Genomic DNA, 19858 nt, shown 5'->3' with positions numbered 1-19858 from the left:
TTGTGACAAAAAACTTTATGTCATTTTGTAATAAAAGTTTCGAATTTTTGTGATGATATTATAAGATGCATACCAGACACACCTGAAAAGAATGTTGGCTTTCCCAAAAATAACTTACTTAAAGGACAAGACAGTCATTTTATCCTAATGTATAATCAGCTTCATATATAAAAGCATTAAAAATAAATAAAAAAAATCTTGACCACACGTTCCCTTTTAAGGGAGGAAAAAAGCCCCTATTCCCCATGTATGATGAGCTGAGCTTCTTACAAAACTAATATTAATGGTTTAAATTTTACCCATACTTACACGCTTAATATTCCATCCAAATAAAAAAATTTCATCCAATATTTAATGGTACAGGGGTAGACAAAATCTAAAATTTTGACTTACAAGAAATTGAGAAGCGACATAGTCTAAAAATTAAGACTATTTACTTTTATCTATACTCCAACTGTAGAGAAGCAAATCTGTAATTAATGAGTATCTTTTACTTATAATACAAATAATTCCTATCTTTTACCTCTTCGTGGGTAAATTCTGCTCCTGGTAATGAATTCCACCATTCCCCCAATATCAGAATGACCACCTCCCTCCCTACCCAAAGTGGCAAAAAGTCTTCTATTCATGCACATCAAAATATTCCAACACTATAATTGTCAGTGTCAACCTAAAAGTAGTACACTTCAGATATAATAAAATTTAAAACTCAATTTCTTGAACCCCTTGAACTCTTTTGCCTTTCATCCTACTGTTTTTAACAAAGGAAAGGAATTCTTTCTTCACCTATAAAACTGTGTGATACCATTCCTTCCACCTGGAAGAAAACCAACCTCGTTTCAGCTAATACAGGTAATCCATGTAATTCTTTCTTCACCTACAACTTCTCTCAAAATATTTTGATCAATGGAATTTAACACAAGAACCTTGTAAGACTTTTGGGTTGTGCCATTGAAGCCCCTCAATGCCTTCTTGTTTATGAATTTGTACCCAACAAAAGCATTGATCAAATCGTCTTTGGTAAGGAATCATTGTGATTTTTTATTTTTTATTTATAAACATGCTCATGATTTTTTTGGCTTTTTGGTTTTTAATTTTGGCTGCTTTTGGCTAAAATTATTTATATATTTCTTTGTATACATTTTAAAGAACAGGAATCTTACACAAATGAGGTGCAAATAAATTTATCTGAGGCAAAATGACAACAAGAAGTCCTGGAAGCTGAATTACAAAGATTAGTTATTTTCTGATAGAGTGGCTCCTAACAGGGAGTTGAATTCTGCACCTCCCTTTTTGTGGGTGTCAGGATATACAACTCAAGCTAACAATAGGTAAAAATAAAGTTTGCTAAATATTCCTCTTTTGCTTCTTATATAGTCCAATAGAGCACAATGAAGACAATATATGATTTGTTGGCTAACACGAATTGAATGTTTGTGTCAAATAATATTAAGGACAGCACCACTAAGAGGGAGAAGTTGAAGCCTCAAGAACAAGAGATAGACCAACAGATATGAATGTAAGTTGTGAGAAAGCACATGATCTCAAGGAAAGACTTCTTTACGCAGGACAAAGTGGTTGAAATGTGGCTTCACTAAGTTGAGTATAGGGAAAACCTTCAAATCGATCAATCTATTAAAAGTCCTTATTATGCTAAATCATCCTAATGATATATACAAAACAGCAGCAATCATAAAGTGATATACAAACTTGACCAACCCACTGCCTGAGACTCAATAAATGTTCCTTCATTTCTTCTACAGTGAAAAACTCAATCAAAGACACACCCATATTAATCACATCACTAACTTAGAGCAACTCCAACACTGCCTAGCAAAAATACATAAAAAAGTAAACACATAGTCTTATCTTTACTTTGGTTAGTGTGTATTTTAACTAGGGTCATGCTAAGTAAGAATTTTGATAATGAATCTATTTTCAATAAATACATCTTCAAACTTGTTACATCTTAGTTAATAAGTAGTCAAACTACTGTACTTTAACTAGTATATACTAACCAACATGAGAAAAATAAAAAGATAAAACAAGCGAGACTTACCAAAAAGGCGATGTACGAGTTCATGGAATACCTCCTCCTCTAAATTGTCCTTTGAAACCTTGCTTCTTAAGAAACTCCATTATGCTTGATCTCATCTCCAAATGCTCCTCAAGCGACTCCAAAAAGGCAATACGGCAGTCCATATAGATTCCAACAATTAGTTTTTAGGTACACCAACATAAATTTTAACCAAGGTGATTCATTGCTTAATAAAACACTTTGAATTCATGTTTTCTAGTAGTACTAATGAAATTACTACCATCTGGAACAAAGGAATGCTACTCCCCCCTATCTTCCATAACCAGAGCAGATATAGACTAGAGGCTATATAGAATGAGTCTTGAACTATGGCACTATGGATCCCTTTGTTTAGTTGTCATTTGTGCCTGACACAGGCACTAATGAATCAAATTCAGTAACATTCAAGATCCAAAATTATCATCAGTAAAATTCAAAATGAAAAGTTCAGTTTCATTGCGACATTCTTGGTAATTCTCTGCTTTACCATCTACCCATTTCTCCACTGCATTTATACAGGGAAAGATGTCAATTAATAAGATAAAAATCACACATCATCAATGCTTAAAATAGTTTGGCAAAGTTTTGGGTTATGCTTCACTACGACATTCTTGGTAATTTTTTATCTTTTACCAATAACTCAATTCATTACTCAAATTACACAGGGTGAATGTTGAACTATGTAACAGATATTACAAATGATCCTAAATGAATTAGGATTAATAGAATTGCATAGCGTGATTACCTAAGCGATATTCAGACTGATGCATTCAATCCTAGAGATCACAATTGGAGAATATCAGATCCAAAAGAAAGCAATTAGGGGCCCAATGTTGAGATGTCTTTTGCCATTTTATATCTTCCCACTTAGAACTTAAGGTCTATCTTGTCTCCAATGTTTGGGATCCTGCAATTCTTGGGTTGGACCAACATGATTGATTTACTTATTTAATTTACATAACTAAAAATTTAAATGAACCAAACATTACCTTAATTGTTTCTCCTATGTAATAACTGCCCAGGTAATTGTATTATATTAATCACTCCTAGAATTATATATTAGTTAATGTAACTTACAAATGCTCACCCAAACAACCCATTCTCATAGAGGTAATAAGTGTTCACATAAATAATCATTTGAAATTGGGTTGGTCGTGGAAACTGAGATATGAACCTAGCATGGAACTCTTCCTCACAAATTCAAGACACATTTTGAGTCGCACTAGATGGCCTTTTTCTGAGGAAAAAAAGAAAAAAGAAAGGTATTTTTCATAAAACAAAGTAATATAACAGAAAATAGTTTGTAATTAACTTATTAGTTACCTATGCAATTGATAAGGATGCGATTAACTTTGTGTGCATTCAAATGGATGCAGGGTTCATTCAGAAAATTCATACATCCGGAACCACTCCAAAAGTTCAAAAGGCCTGCAAACAACATTAATAAAGTATATCACTAATGTTAGAATCACATAGAAAGCAGGTACATGTAACTTCAAGAAGATGAAATGAGCAGAGAACATTGTCTGAAATAGAAATTCGACCTCAACAATGCACTTGGTCGTCGTAACCTGATGCTGGCAAGTGTTATCCACCCCCAGCCCAGTGGCGAAGGTTTGAGTGATGAGAATCAGCCTCTTCACGAAAAAGAGGGGTTAAGATTACAATTACATGAGCAGTTATTAAAAATAAAAGTCTATTTATTGATTGAAAGAGTAGATAATGCCTTCACCTACCTAGAAATTAAAAGTAAAAATAGATAACGTCTGATTATTCTTTGTGCATTTGGTTTCTGCTTTCATTTTTTCTTTAATCATTTCAATGGATACAAGTGTTTATTGGTGGATAGATATCATAGATTTATAAACTCCATTGCTGATTGTATATATCTTATCCTGTTTAGTGCCCTGTAAGCTTAACATATCAAAAATAATGATATGATGCACTGAAATTAAAGATACCAAAATAATGATGTGATGGTATCACTGCCATACATTTTTCCTTAGTAAGGAAACCATTGTTTTGACCACTCTTTCCCATTCGCATCTTTTCTTTTTCTTCTTTAGAAAAAAGAAAAAGAAAAGAAATTCCAAATTACCCCACGAACGTGGTTGTGTAATCAATCTTAATATGATTGTGATGCACATCAGACATACCCTACAGATCAAACTCTTTGTAACAAACTGGCCTGTAAAGTAAAGTTCAATGCCTTGGACAGGTCTGTAATAACCCCGACCTCCGATTAATGCTAATCCATGAATAGTTGTGCCTAACAGTAATTTAGAAGGAATCCAAAATTAATTTGCATATGTGTTGCATTATCTTTGCGTTTCTATCTATTTGCCATAAAATGATCTGTTCATGTTTAGACTTTGAACTGCGAATTGAAAGTCTTATCGGCGCCCGATTTCGAAATTGATTAGTGTTTCATACTAGTTAGAATATATGTGATTTTATGGTAGATTTAATTAAAATTTGATTTGGTATGATTGATTTAGATTAAATAATGTTAATTTATACTTGTTTGAGTTATTACAAGTTTGCCACTTAGTGGCTTGATTCTAGACAACCTTTATTTTGCTTTATTACATATTGCATAAACCATTTGCTCACCTTCTTGTGACCAAACCGTGAGAGAGAGGGAGTGAGGGAGGAAATAGAGTTCATCTAGAGATTTGGCTTGGAACTTAAGAGAATTGAAGAGGCTTTGCAAATTTGAGCTCCATACTTGGAATTGAAGACCTAAGGTGGGGAGTTCATCCTTTTAATTATAAATTTGAGTTGTCCTTGCTAGATTCATGGTGAAATTGGTATTTAAAGTCTAGACTTAACTCAAGGTGTTGTTTTGAGAGTCAATCCATGCATGCATAAATTTCCATGCTTTGAGTTTGAGTTCTAAGATTTCTTCCATGTATGTGTTAATTTCACTCACATTATAGTCATTCAACTTGTTTTCCATCAAATTATCAAGTTTGATTATGTTTTGGCGGGTTTGAATTCAAAAAGGTTCTTGCATGTTGAATTAATAGCATATTCATATAGTTCATGTTGATTTTGCACAAATTGGGTTGCTCTTAGGCCATGATTTCTTGAAATGATTTTAATACATGTTTTATGAGTTATTATATGTTTTCTCAAACATTGGCCCAGAAAAATGAGTTTTGAAGGCTTGAAGGTTGAGTTTCATGCTTGGAGGTCAATCTGGATTTTTCCAGAAATTTGACCCACGTTTGAGCAGGGACTTTAACGCTCGAGCGTGAAGCCTGAGTACATGCACTTCCGCTTAAGCGGCGAGAGTCACGCTCGAGCGTGAAGTGCGTATACCCAGAAGTTTGTGTGTTTTGCAGTCCGCTCGAGCGGAGGAAGCCACGCTCGAGCAAGGGTCTGTGTCACACGCTCGAGCGGGGGTCGAGCGCCCGTCGAGCATGAATTTCTTGCATCCAGCACTTTTTCATAAGTTTGCCATACACTAGAGCGGGGAAGTCCACGCTCGAGCGGAGCTTCATTGTCTGCATGTCCGCTCAAGCGGGGAAAGCCACGCTCGAGCGTGGACCTTATCTTCAGCAAAATTTGAGAAATGGTATTCAATGCATTCTTGCATCCTCATCCCATCCTAGGCATTCCTAGGCCATGTTTAAGACCCCATAATGAGGATAAGAGATTAGAAACACACTAAGAGCCAACGAAATAAGTTTTGTACAACTAGAACGTGTGTTTCAAGTGTGCATCTGTTATGTGTTGTGTAGGTCACGTGCCACGTACCGTTTGATCAAGTTTACTCCATCTGTCTGTCCCAAGGCCCACTGTGAGTAATAACTCAGTAAAGTTATGTTTAACTTAAGTATTTTCTGACTAGTGTGGTATGATCTGTTTTCTGAAATGCTAATTTATGAATTATGAATGAATGTCTAATTTTCTGAAAAGTATTTGTGGCACCCTTAGTTCACGTGGCCCTCCTCAGGGATAACAATACCGCAGCCAATCTGCACGTGGCCCTCGCCCGGGGGTAACAATACCGCGGCCAATCTACACGTGGCCCTTGCTTGGGGGTAACAATACCATGGCTACTTGCGCACAAGATATGGACCTTTATTGTCGTTGGTACCAACTATACATGTGGGTCTCTGGACCAAATTGATCTGATAGCTAATGGGTGTATCACGTATGATCTTATACATAATCTGATTATGAACATGAGTGTGTATCTAAATCTATTTCTGTTTTGAAGTTTGAATATGTTCTGATTTAAATACTGGATTCTAACTTGTGCTGGATACCATTCATAAAACCCCTTTACTCTGTTATTATTCACTGGACTTCCGCTCACAGTTTATATTATTTATGTAGGTGAGCCGGCAGGTGACCAGGGCCAGAGTTAACGGCCTTCTGTTTTATTTTTTTCAGCCAACTGTTGTGCCTCCCGAGGAGGTTCCGAACGAAGCCTAAAGCCATGGCTGTTTTTATAATCATGCTAGTCTTTGTGTATGCTCTGTAAAGTCAAGTCTTGGGAAGTACATTCTGTAAATACCTTGTGAATATTGTGTATCTGGACTGGCATGTTTATGTATATATAAATAAGTTTTGAAATGTTCTGTCCCATGTACATTATCACAGCTCATTGGACCTTGTCTATTTTGTATTATTGCATCAGCAACCCCTTATTATTTGCTAATCTATTTAGAGGCCTTTGGTAATCCACGGATTACTGGCCGGTTACAGTGCTAAACTACAGGGGCGAGTTTGGGTCGTGACAGAGTGGTATCAGAACATGTGTTCTACTCGCACACACAGGTCCGTATGAGCTTAGACTGTCCTAGTAAGAGTTAGGGGCGTTCCATCTGCATGTGTGAGTGTGTGGTAATGCAACTGAATATGAAAACTGAATGTACATTTAAATCAAATGAATTGAAGGAAACGAGTAAGATTATGCCTGTTTTTATTCTCATTTGATGTCTGTATAGTAAGATGGAAAATGCAAGGGAAAGTGGTGAAAGTGAATCTTCAGAGGCTCGCATGGGCCGAATAGAACAGATGTTAGCAGCATTGACTGAAACCTTAACACAACAACAGAGACAACAACCTTTGCCCCCTCCGCCTCCACTGACACTAGCCGAAGCAGATAATAATGACATCATCAATTTGACACAGAAATTCATGAAAATGAAACCGCCAATGTTCTATGGTGGAATTGAACTTTTGAAAGCTGAGACGTGGTTGCTTGAGATGGAAAAATTGTATGAAGCATTTCCTTGTTCTGAAACTCAGAAAGTCCTCCTAGCCACCTACACTCTGAAAGATGAAGCCCGCAGGTGGTGGTTACTGATTCGAAGTGGCAATGGGAATATGACATGGGCACAGTTTAATGTAATCTTTTATGATAAATATTTTTCCCAATGCTTCAGGGATCGGAAGGTGTCCGAGTTTTAAGAACTTAAACAGGGAAGAATGTCCGTAGCAGAGTATGAAGCCAAATTCACCGAATTGGCACGTTTTGCTCCACATATGGTGGATACTGATTACAAGAAAGCACGAAAGTTTGCGGGAGGGCTGACCGAGTGGGTGTCCTAAAATTACCTACTTATGTAGAGGTACTCGACAGGGCATTGATAGCAGAAGCCACAATAGCAGCTAAGAAACAAACTACAACACTAACAACAGAATAGAGAGAAAAGAGGACCAGATTCAGTTTCAAGAAAGGCCGGTCAGTTTCGAAGAGGCAAAATACAGGACCCTCCTGCAGCTTTAGCCAAAGTAGCAGATCTACTCCAAACTGCCCCGACTGCGAAAAGAAGCACAGAGGTGCTTGTTATCGAGCATCAGGTGCGTGTTTTCGCTGTGGCAAGACTGGCCACATGGTAAGGGATTGCCCGATGAGATCCAACGAGGTTAACCGTCCTATGACAAGTTCTACCGGGTCTGTTTTCGCAGCAAGACCAAATGCAAGGACCGATGTTAGAGGGAATGCAAATAATGAAACATTGAGGCAAGGGGGAGTGTTCGCCTTAGTGCCTGGTGAGGTAGCAAACACCTATATTGTGGTGTCAAGTACATTCTCTGTATGTTCTCAAAATGCATGTGTACTGATAGATTCTGGTTCTACACATTCCTTTGTATCGCATGCTTTCTCTCGAAAATTGACTAGACCACTAGAACATATGACATATGTGTTATCTGTATCCACACCGTCTGGGGATTCTATGATGTGTCCTCATGTTTATCCAGCATATGATATTATGATTGGCGATGTGATGTTATATGTTGATTTATTAGCCTTGAACATTGATCACTTTGATTGTATTTTGGGAATGGACTGGTTGACTAAATATTGTGCTACCATTGACTGTGCAAGTAAATCTGTTGTGTTTAGACCACCGGGTATGCCTGAATTTACTTTTACTGGGGATGGGATAGTTCCTCCCCCATATCTGGTTTCCGCTTTGAAAGCCGTAAAACTGCTTAGAAAGAGATATAGAGGTTACTTGTGTTGTATACTGACTACACCATCTGACGGAACTACGGTAGAAACCATCCCGGTTGCTTGTGAATTTTCCGATGTGTTTCCTAATGACCTACCTGGGGACTTAATTGATAGGGAAATAGAATTCACCATTGATGTAACACCTGAAACACAGCCCATCTCCAAGACTCCATATAGGATGTCAACTTTTGAACTAAAAGAACTGAAAGCGCAACTACAGGAACTCTTAGACAAGAAATTCATTCATCCGAGTACCTCACCTTGGGGTGCTCCAGTATTATTTTTCAAAAAGAAAGACGGGTCTTTGAGGTTATGTATCGATTATCAGGAATTGAACAAAGTGACTATTAAGAACAAATATCCATTACCCCGGATAGATGATTTGTTTGATCAACTCCAAGAAGCCAAAGTGTTCTCTAAAATTGATCTCAGGTCAGGTTATCACCAGTTAAAAGTTAAGGCAGAAGACGTAGAGAAAACTGCATTCAGAACTAGATATGGACATTATGAATTCTTGGTAATGCCTTTTGGAGTAACAAATGCACCTGCAGCTTTTATGGCCCTAATGAATAGGGTTTTCAAACAATATCTTGATGAATTCATTGTTGTGTTTATCGATGACATTCTGATTTATTCTAAAGACAGAGAGGAACATGAGAACCACCTGAGGACTACCTTGCAGATTTTGAGAGAGAAGAGGCTGTATGCTAAATTGTCTAAATGTGAATTCTGGCTTGCCAGTGTGGCATTTTTGGGACATGTAATCAACAAGGATGGTGATTCTGTCGACCCTCAGAAAATTGAAGTTGTCGTGAATTGGCCTAGATTGACAAATGTGACGGAAATTAGAAATTTTCTGGGACTTGCAGGTTACTACAGGAGATTTGTAAAAGACTTTTCCAAGCTTGCCATGCCATTGACCCAGTTAACTCAGAAAAACGTGCCATTTGACTGGAACGAACAAAGAGAGGCAACATTTCAAGAACTGAAAACCAGGTTAGTGACTGCACCAATCTTAACTTTGCCTAATGGTATTGATGGGTTTCAAGTGTACAGTGATGCTTCCTACAAAGGTTTGGGGTGTGTATTAATGCAAAACGGAAAAGTGATTGCCTATGCTTCTAGACAACTCTGACCTCATGAAAAGAATTACCCAACGCATGATCTTGAGTTAGCAGTTGTGGTGTTTGCTTTGAAAATTTGGCGTCACTACTTGTATGGGGTAACTTGTGAGGTGTACACCGACCATAAGAGCTTGAAATACCTCTTCACTCAAAAGGAATTGAACATGAGACAGAGGCGATGGTTAGAGTTAATCAAAGATTAAGATTTGCAGATCTTGTACCACCCAGGGAAAGCTAATACCGTAGCGGATGCCTTGAGCCGAAAATCAATAGGAAGTTTGTCATGTCTGTTATCCAACCAGAAAGAATTGCCGAATGACCTAGAACAAGTTGGGCTGTTAACTGTTATCTCCGTTCAACCTACAATTCTTGACGAGATCAAACGGAAACAGTGCGAGGATGAATACTTGAAAAAGATCACGGAGGAATTTGATTCGAAGCCGAGGCCAGGATTTATGTGTGAGAATGATATGCTGAAATTTCAGAACTGTCTTTGTGTGCCTGATTGTTATGATTTGAGGAAACGTGTTATAACCGAAGCTCACAGTAGTAAGTTTGCTATGCACCCGGGGAACACGAAAATGTACCATAATTTGAAACAGAATTTTTGGTGGCCTGGAATGAAAAAGAGTATTGTAGACTTTGTGGCGAGATGTCTACATTGCCAACAAGTTAAAACTGAACATCAACGACCCGCTGGTTTGCTACAACCACTCCCAATACCGGAATGAAAATGGGAGCACATTACCATGGACTTCATTGTGGGATTGCCTCATTTTTCTCAAGGTATGGACTCTATCTGGGTTATAGTTGACCATTTAACTAAGTCAGCCCATTTTCTGCCTGTCAAAACTATTTATAACGCTGATAAATTGGTCAATATCTACATGACTGAAATTGTGAGATTGCATGGAGTGCTAGTATCTATTGTGTCTGACAGGGACTCAAAGTTTGTATCGAGATTTTGGCAAAGTTTGCAACAGGCTTTGGGGACTGAATTGAGACTGAGCAATGCCTATCACCCACAGACAAATGGACAAAGTGGACGAACTAACCAAACTTTAGAGGACATGCTCAGAATGTGTGTGTTAGACTTCCAAGGGAATTGGGAGACCTACTTGCCATTAGCTGAATTTGTGTACAACAACAGTTACCATTCAAGCATTGAAATGGCTCCTTACGAAGCTTTGTATGGAAGAAAATGTCGTTCTCCGATATGTTGGGCTGAAGTAGGTGATAGACCTTTGTTGGGACCGGAACTTGTGCAAGAAACAACCGAGAAAGTGAAACTGATCCAGCAACGCCTGAAAACTGCACAGAGTCGGCAGAAAAGCTATGCTGATGTCCGAAGAAAAGATAGAGAATATGAAGTTGGAGACCATGTGTTCATAAAGGTGACCCCGATGAAGGGTCAAACTCGGTTTGGTGTTAAGGGCAAGTTGGCGCCAAGATATGTTAGACTTTATGAAGTCCTCGAAAAGATCAATCCGGTATCGTATCGGGTAGCCTTCCCTCCAGTAATGAAACATATGCATAACGTCTTTCATGTATCGATGCTTCGGGAATATTTGAGAGATCCACTCCACGTCATTGAACCGACACATGTGCGTTTGAAAGATGACTACACTTATGAATAAAAACCTATCCAGACTGTGAATCGACGAGTCAAAAGATTGAGGAATAAGGAAATACCACTAGTAAAAGTTGACTGGCAAAACCACGGAGGGACCTATGCAACTTGGGAAACCGAGGAAGACATGATGAAAATACATCCAAATTTGTTCCTGTTGGACCCAATGTTGTTCCAGAATGAAGGTAATTCGAGTTTGGGGACCAAACTCGAATAAGAGGGGAAAACTGTAATAATCCCGACCTCCGATTAATGCTAATCCATGAATAGTTGTGCCTAACAGTAATTTAGAAGGAATCCAGAATTAATTTGCATATGTGTTACATTATCTTTGCGTTTCTATCTATTTTCCATAAAATGATCTGTTCATGTTTAGACTTTGAACTGCGAATTGAAATCCTTATCGGTGCCCAATTTCGAAATTGATTAGTGTTTCATACTAGTTAGAATATATGTGATTTTATGGTAGATTTAATTAAAATTTGATTTGGTATGATTGATTTAGATTAAATAATATTAATTTACACTTGTTTGAGTTATTACAAGTTTGCCACTTAGTGGCTTGATTCTAGACAACCTTTATTTTGCTTTATTACATATTGGATAAACCATTTGCTCACCTTCTTGTGACCAAATCGTGAGAGAGAGGGAGTGAGGGAGGAAATAGAGTTCATCTAGAGATTTGGCTTGGAACTTAAGAGAATTAAAGAGGCTTTGCAAATTTGAGCTCCATACTTGGAATTGGAGACCTAAGGTAGGGAGTTCATCCTTTTAATTATAAATTTGAGTTGTCCTTGCTAGATTCATGGTGAAATTGGTATTTAAAGTCTAGCCTTAACTCAAGGTGTTGTTTTGAGAGTCAATCCATGCATGCATGCATGCATAAATGTCCATGCTTTGAGTTTGAGTTCTAAGATTTCTTCCATGCATGTGTTAATTTCACTCACATTATGGTCATCCAACTTGTTTTCCATCAAATTATCAAGTTTGATTATGTTTTGGCGAGTTTGAATTCAAAGAGGTTCTTGCATGTTGAATTAATAGCATATTCATATAGTTCATGTTGATTTTGCACAAATTGGGTTGCCCTTGGGCCATGATTTCTTGAAATGATTTTAATACTTATTTTATGAGTTATTATATGTTTCCTCAAACATTGGCCCAGAAAAATGAGTTTTGAAGGCTTAAAGGTTGAGTTTCATGCTTGGAGGTCAATCTAGATTTTTCCAGAAATTTGACCCACGCTCAAGCGGGGACTTTAACGCTTGAGCGTGAGGCCTGAGTACATGCACTTCCGCTTGAGCAGCGAGAGTCACGCTCGAGCGTGAAATGCGTATACCCAGAAGTTTGTGTGTTTTGCAGTCCGCTCGAGCGGGGGAAGCCATGCTCGAGTAAGGGTCTTTGTCACACGCTCGAGCAGGGGTCGAGCGCCCGTCGAGCATGAATTTCTTGCATCCAGCACTTTTTCATAAGTTTGTCGTACACTCGAGCGGAGAAGTCCACACTCGAGCAGAGCTTCATTGTCTACATATCCGCTCGAGCAGGGAAAACCACGCTCGAGCGTGGACCTTATCTTTAGCAAAATTTGAGAAATGGTTTTCAATGCATTCTTGCATCCTCATTCCATCCTAGGCATTCTTAGGCCATGTTTAAGACCCCATAATGAGGATAAGAGATTAGAAACACACTAAGAGCCAACGAAATGAGTTTTGTACAACTAGAACGTGTGTTTCAAGTGTGCATTTGTTATGTGTTATGTAGGTCACGTGCCACGTACCGTTTGATCAAGTTTACTCCATCTGTCTGTCTCAAGGCCCACTGTGAGTAATAACTCTGTAAAGTTATGTTTAACTTAAGTATTTTCTGACTGGTATGGTATGATCTGTTTTATGAAATGCTATTTTACGAATTATGAATGAATGTCTAATTTTTTGAAAAGTATTTGTGGCACCCTTAGTTCACGTGGCCCTCGCCTGGAGGTAACAATACCGTGGCCAATCTGCACGTGGCCCTCTCCCGGGGGTAACAATACCGCAGCCAATCTGCATGTGGCCCTTACTTTGGGGTAACAATACCATGGCTACTTACGCGCAAGATATAGACCTTTATGGTCGTTGGTACCAACTATAAATGTGGGTCTCTGGACCAAATTGATCTGATAGCTAATGGGTGTACCACGTATGATCTTATACATAATCTGATTATGAACATGAGTGTGTATCTAAATCTATTTATGTTTTGAAGTTTGAATATGTTCTGATTTAAATACTGGATCCTAACTTGTGCTGGATACCATTCATAAAACCCCTTTACTCTGTTATTATTCACTAGACTTCCGCTCACAGTTTATATTATGTATGTAGGTGAGCAGGCAGGTGACCAGGGCCAGAGTTAACGGCCTTCTGTTTTGTTTTTGTCAGCCAACTGTTGTGCCTCCTGAGGAGGTTCCGAACGAAGCTTAAAGCCATGGTTGTTTTTGTAATCATGCTAGTCTTTGTGTATGCTCTGTAAAGTCAAGTCTTGGGAAGTACATTCTGTAAATATCTTGTGAATATTGTGTATCTGGACTGGCATGTTTATGTATATATAAATAAGTTTTGAAATGTTCTGTCCCATGTACGTTATCACAGCTCATTGGACCTTATCTATTTTGTATTATTGCTTCCGCAGCCCTTTATTATTTGCTAATCTGTTCAGAGGCCTTTGGTAATCCACGGATTACTGGCCAGTTACGGTGCTAAACCTATAGGGGCGGGTTTAGGTCATGACAAGGTCTCTGATCAGCTGCAAAAAATTAATAGTTTTGTTCTTCACAATAATTACCTACGTTAATTTTTCTCTGTCAACGTGAAATAGTTTTGAAGTAGCAATTCCATCTTCCTGATGTACTTTTCTAATGTGAGATTCTTTCAATTCTCTATGCCTGACCAAAATCAGGAGTATCAAAATAATATTAACACCACAAAATATCTTATCTTGAATATAATACCTCAAAATGGGGTTATGTATTCCAGAATTTCCCAAAAATATATATGTACAAACAAAAAATTAACACAATTCATCTACGTATATACACAACCAAAGTCAACAAAACCCATAAACTATGCCCAATAGCCAATAAGATCCACAAAATCATTCGAAGCAAACCAGAGAAAAGAGAAAACAATTAATCAATCTGAATCCTTATAAGTCTGTTGCATTAATCAATCACTCAAATTTATCAAACCATTAGACATCTCTTGAGAAAAAAGTAAATACCTGCTGTTTTAATGTGGAGTTAAATAACATTCACCTCTCGAATCTCAGAGCAGAGACCACCCAGACTAATGTTCTGTGTCAACAAAAAAACTTGGACTATGGATCTCAGACTCAACCCCAATCGAAGCCTTAGGGCTCCTACCCATCTCGATATCAGATGCAGAACAATGTTTCTTACCCCCATTTTTCTTCGCGATGTCCATCAAAATTAACAAATCACTATCCGAAAGACTATCCTTCAAGATGTGCGAACTCCACATAGGTGTAGTAGTACCTTCAATCACTAGTTCATCACCCATCGTATCTAAGTCGTGTAGATCAGATGAGTAATCATCCATCATCAATGAAATATTGAATGAACAAACCCTAGAAACTGAGGTAGTTTCTAGAGAGAAAGCAGACTCTCTCTCTCTAACCCATCGTGTTTCCTTTCCCTTTCTTATTAAATTGTTAATGATCAAAGAATGAAAGAATAATTAGAAGAGGTTTCCTTTGAAACTTTGGGAACTGACGAAATTTTTTCAGATAATAGCAAGGAACTCTTATTTTCAAATAAGTTAGGGATTAGAAATTTAGAGAGAGAGCGATGGTGGTGAGTGAGAGTAACTTAAAGAAGTGAGTGAATCGACAACAATGGCAGCGCTGGTTAGAGAACTAGCGGCAGCGATTGTGAGAGAGACCATCCAGTGTGGCTATTACAGAGAATATGGAGGGAAGATGGGGCGTTACCTCGCTGAGAAGTGGAGGTTTACAGAAAAAATATTAAGGATTTTTTTATACAGTTTTAAGGTTGGTACCAAAACGACACAGTTTTAATGTTTCAGTAAATATAAATACATCAGCTATTATAAAACCTACAGCGACCTAAAGCACGTTTGTCGTTAATGACTTAAGCCTTTGCCGACATGCCATCTACGTCGCCGTAACTCTTATACTAATAGCAAGGGATTGTTTTGTCGCTGAAACTCATTGATCATCGCTAAAACTTTTCTCATGTTAGAGCGCTAATTTTTTTAGGCGCCTAATTTATATTTGACTTTTTAGCAAAGACTTGTTGATTACGTCGCTAATGTTAACCTTTTTAGCGATGAAAATGATTTTTGCGTCGCGAAAATGATGTTTTAGCTATGCAATTTTGATAGTGTCGCCAAAAGTAGTTGCTAAAACTGCAATTTCTTGTAGTGCCCCCTCCCTACTATACCACCGCTAGCCCTCCTCTTCTCACACCACACCTCCATTACACCATTCCATCCCTGTCACAGCGCCACCACGTTACTGAAAACCCTTACCCCACCATTAAACAACTACAAGCGAGAGAGAGAGAGAGGCCATACCTTTGTGTGTTTTGCAAGAGATGGATGAGAGGAAAACTGGAGCACCAAAAAAAAGGAAAAAAAGGGTAGGGGAGAATTAGTAGGGTTCCTTTTTTTCATTACTGCCAAATCTCAAAGTTCCCCTTTAAGATTGGTTGGTGATAAAATAATTTTGTCATTAAAAATTTTAAAATATTAAAATTATTGACAATAAAAATATATTTCTCATTAAATAGTTTTAAAATATTTAAAATTAATTTTTTAAAAAAATATTTAAAATTATTGGTGATAAAAATATATTCCTCACTACTAATTTTATAATTGGTGACAAATTTTTTTCTCACTAAAAGTTTCAAAATTTTGGTGCCACCCAAAAACAAATAGAGGAAAAATCTTTGGTGACGAAATTTAATTTTTCCTCACCTAAAAGTAAGTATTTATTGACGAAAATAAATTTCCTCATCTATTATTTTTACTTTTTATTATATGTGACAAAATTTTATAATTCGTCACGGATTATTCTTATTTAGTGACAAAATATTTTCTTCATTACTTTTCGTCACCATAAGTTTAGAGAGTTAATTAACTTGTGTTTTGTTTTGAAAGAGAGAGAGAGAGAGAGAGAGAGAGAAATTAATAAACAAAAATAAAAAGGGGAAAATAGTTAGTTGTCTATTTTTTCCATTACCGCCCAATATATCAAAATTTTTCCTCCAAAATTGGTGACAAAAAATTTCTTCACTAAAAAGTCTCAAAATATTAAAAATTATTGGTGACACAAATATATTTCTCACCAAATGGTCTTAAAATATTTAAAATCAAGTTTCTCAAAAAATATATATACAAAATTATTGGTGACGAAAATATATTCCTCACTAATAATTTTATAATTGGTGACAAAAAAAATTTCTCACCAAAAGTCTCAAATTTTGGCGCCAACCAAAAAAAAATAGCAGGAAAACCTTCTGTGACAAAACTTAATTTTTCCGCACTTAAAAAGAAGTATTTGTCGATGAAAACAAATTTCGTCATCTATTATTTTTATTTTTTATTATATGTGACAAAATTTAATAATTCGTCACGGATTGTTCTTATTTAGTGACGAAATTTATTTTTTTCACTACTTTTCGTCACCATAAATTATTTTTGTTGTAGTGTATTTTACCTGATTTCAAATACTTTTTCACTTTTCATTTTTAAATCTCTTCTCAAATTTCTCAACCAAATACAACGTTAATGTAGTTGGCGACTTAATTAGTTTCTTGAGGTCATTGATAATATATGAGTTATTATTCATATGTACTCAAGGTGGTTCTTTTCAAATAGATGACTACAAAACACAGTTTATCAATCCTTTTGAACCTTTTGGGTTTGGAGTGCGAGGAGGTGTCATACTCCAAACATCCAGTGGACACAAAATAGTTATGGTGGTGACCAAAGCTGATAGAACAAGCTTCTCTGTGGACCCCTGGTGGAAATTGGAAAGGCTTCTCTGGCTTATATTGTTTATTAGTTCCTTACTAGTCAAATATCATGGGATAATTGTATTTGGTTATGTTTTTGTTTTTTATGTTTCAGAAATAAAATTAATAAAAGGTTTTAAAAAATTAATCTTTTTTATTTTTTATTTTTATTTTTTGATATTTCTTATAAAAAAAACAAAAATAAAAATAAACTAAACTTTGGCCTCTTCCATTTATGGTATGGGCTCATTCTTTTTTTTTTTTTTTTGGTGAAAATTGAGCTGATGAAATGGTGGTTGACAATAAATTCATGAGCAAAAGCGATAATTTTGTTGATTTTCTAAGATTGATGATCAAGCCTAAAACACTTATATTTGATTTGAAATGGCCTTACAAGTTCAACTTACTATTATGCAGTGATGCGATTGATTTTGATCAAATTTCGTCATTTAAGCTTCCGAATTAAAATTTTACTATACATGAAAAGATTTTGAATATTAATTTTAAAGTTTAAATTAATTTGTTTTTAATTACACTTTTTTAAAGAAAGCTTCTTTTATATTCCATATCCCAAATTTGAGTTTAACTTGGATCTGTTAAATTTTTTACATTTTTATACTTCATATAACGTTAAGGGTCGTGACATGGTAATAGTAAAAAAAAAATTAATTTTAAAAGGTAGGTCTTTTATATTCTTCCTATTTTCTTTGTATTTTCATTTATTCCAAACACTTTTTTGCATCACTCAGGTACTTTTAAGAAAAAAATATATATATAATTTTTAAAAATACAAATTTATGTTAAAAGAATGTGTTTTTTAAAGCATGTTTTCATGAAAATAGTGAAAGAAAAATTCTCCTCTTTTTTAAATTAAAATATATATATATATATATATATATATTTGACGGCACAGTGAGATGGGAATGTGGATATGTTGGGATTTGGGGTCTAACTATTGGGTGGTCCCTGCTGTGGGCATTGTTGCCATTATTGTGTAGTCAAATTAACTTATTAAGTGGTGATATTTTAATGATTCAAATAATTTACATTTTAAAATATATTGAATAAAGTATATCAACAAATTAGATATTGTTAATTTTTTTATTCACCTACATATCTACACAAATAAATGATAATTATGATTTAAAATATTAAAATAAAATAAATAAAAAAATTAACGATATCCGATTAATTTAATTTTTTATAAGTATATTCTATTTAATATATTTTAAAATATGAACAATTTAAATTATTAAAATAAATTCTAAAATAAACTTATTTAACTACACAACAATGATCAGCACAACAATCACACCAAATCCGATTATGATAAACCCAATTTGTCAAACAAGAGTAAGCGAGCAAGGACACACACAATCGTATTAACGCGGCAGGAACCGTCTGACCCTTTTGGTACATGTGACAAATTAATAATGTGCGAGAGATGTCATCCTTTGCCACTTCACTCCCATTTTGGCTTCCATTAATAAATTTGTATGTTATATTGTGGTGTTTCGAGAAATTGATAAAAAAAAATTAATTTTTTTTAATTTTTTCGTTTTTTGGTGACTTTTTTGACTAAAAAAATTAATTTTTTGGTGTTTTTTTTGTGTGTAAAAAAGTTAAAAAATTGATTTTTTTTTACATGTTCCCAAATTGCCCCATTATATTTATTAGTGTAATGAGCCTGTCTACCACCAACTAATATGGATAATTAGATTTACATATTAAATGATAAAATAAAATGATAAAAATAGATATATTTTAATATTATTTTATTTTATTATTTTTAAACGTTCTTTGCTGCAGTAAAAAAGTACAACAAAATTGTTTTGAAAAAATAATTGCACTGGATCCTTCTCTCTAGCACTCCCTCCATCAAAATATATATATATATATATATATAATGACAATAATTATTACAATAAATACTTAACAAAAATATTTGGGATCTCAAAAATTTTACCAACGGTCTCACATAAATGTGGAACCCACATGAGGCCAACTTTATGTGTGTTTCACACCGGTATGAGACATTTGGTAAAATTTTTAGTAAAATTTTTAATACTTAATCATTGTAGATCTGCGACATTAGATATAAATAAAAATGTAAAATATGATTGATTTCACATATACATACGATTTTATTGTTATCATAGGTCAAATTTCTTTCTCCTTGTTAAGTAACTGAATATTAAACTATGGAGGGTTTGGTGTCAAGCCAAAAAAAATAAATAAACAAAACAATGTGGGTATTTGGGAAGTTACTATTTTAGTAAATTATTTTAATTTTTGATTATTTTAATAAGTTAAAATTTTTATATTTAGAAAGATGATTTGATTTTTTTATAGTTTGATGTGATGTTTATGACAGAAAAAATAAAATAATTATGAATTTGATGTGACATTTTATCTTATTAGTTATTTTAACTTATTTTATCTTTTTTGTAAATTTTAGCATAAAAAAATAAAATTAAATTAAATTAAAAAAATAATAATAATAAAAAAGAGTAAA

This window comes from Camellia sinensis, chromosome 11 (assembly GCF_055761805.1).
Source record: "Camellia sinensis isolate YWXY chromosome 11, ASM5576180v1, whole genome shotgun sequence".
Taxonomy (NCBI): domain Eukaryota; kingdom Viridiplantae; phylum Streptophyta; class Magnoliopsida; order Ericales; family Theaceae; genus Camellia; species Camellia sinensis.
Note: the sequence above shows the minus strand (reverse complement) of the source record.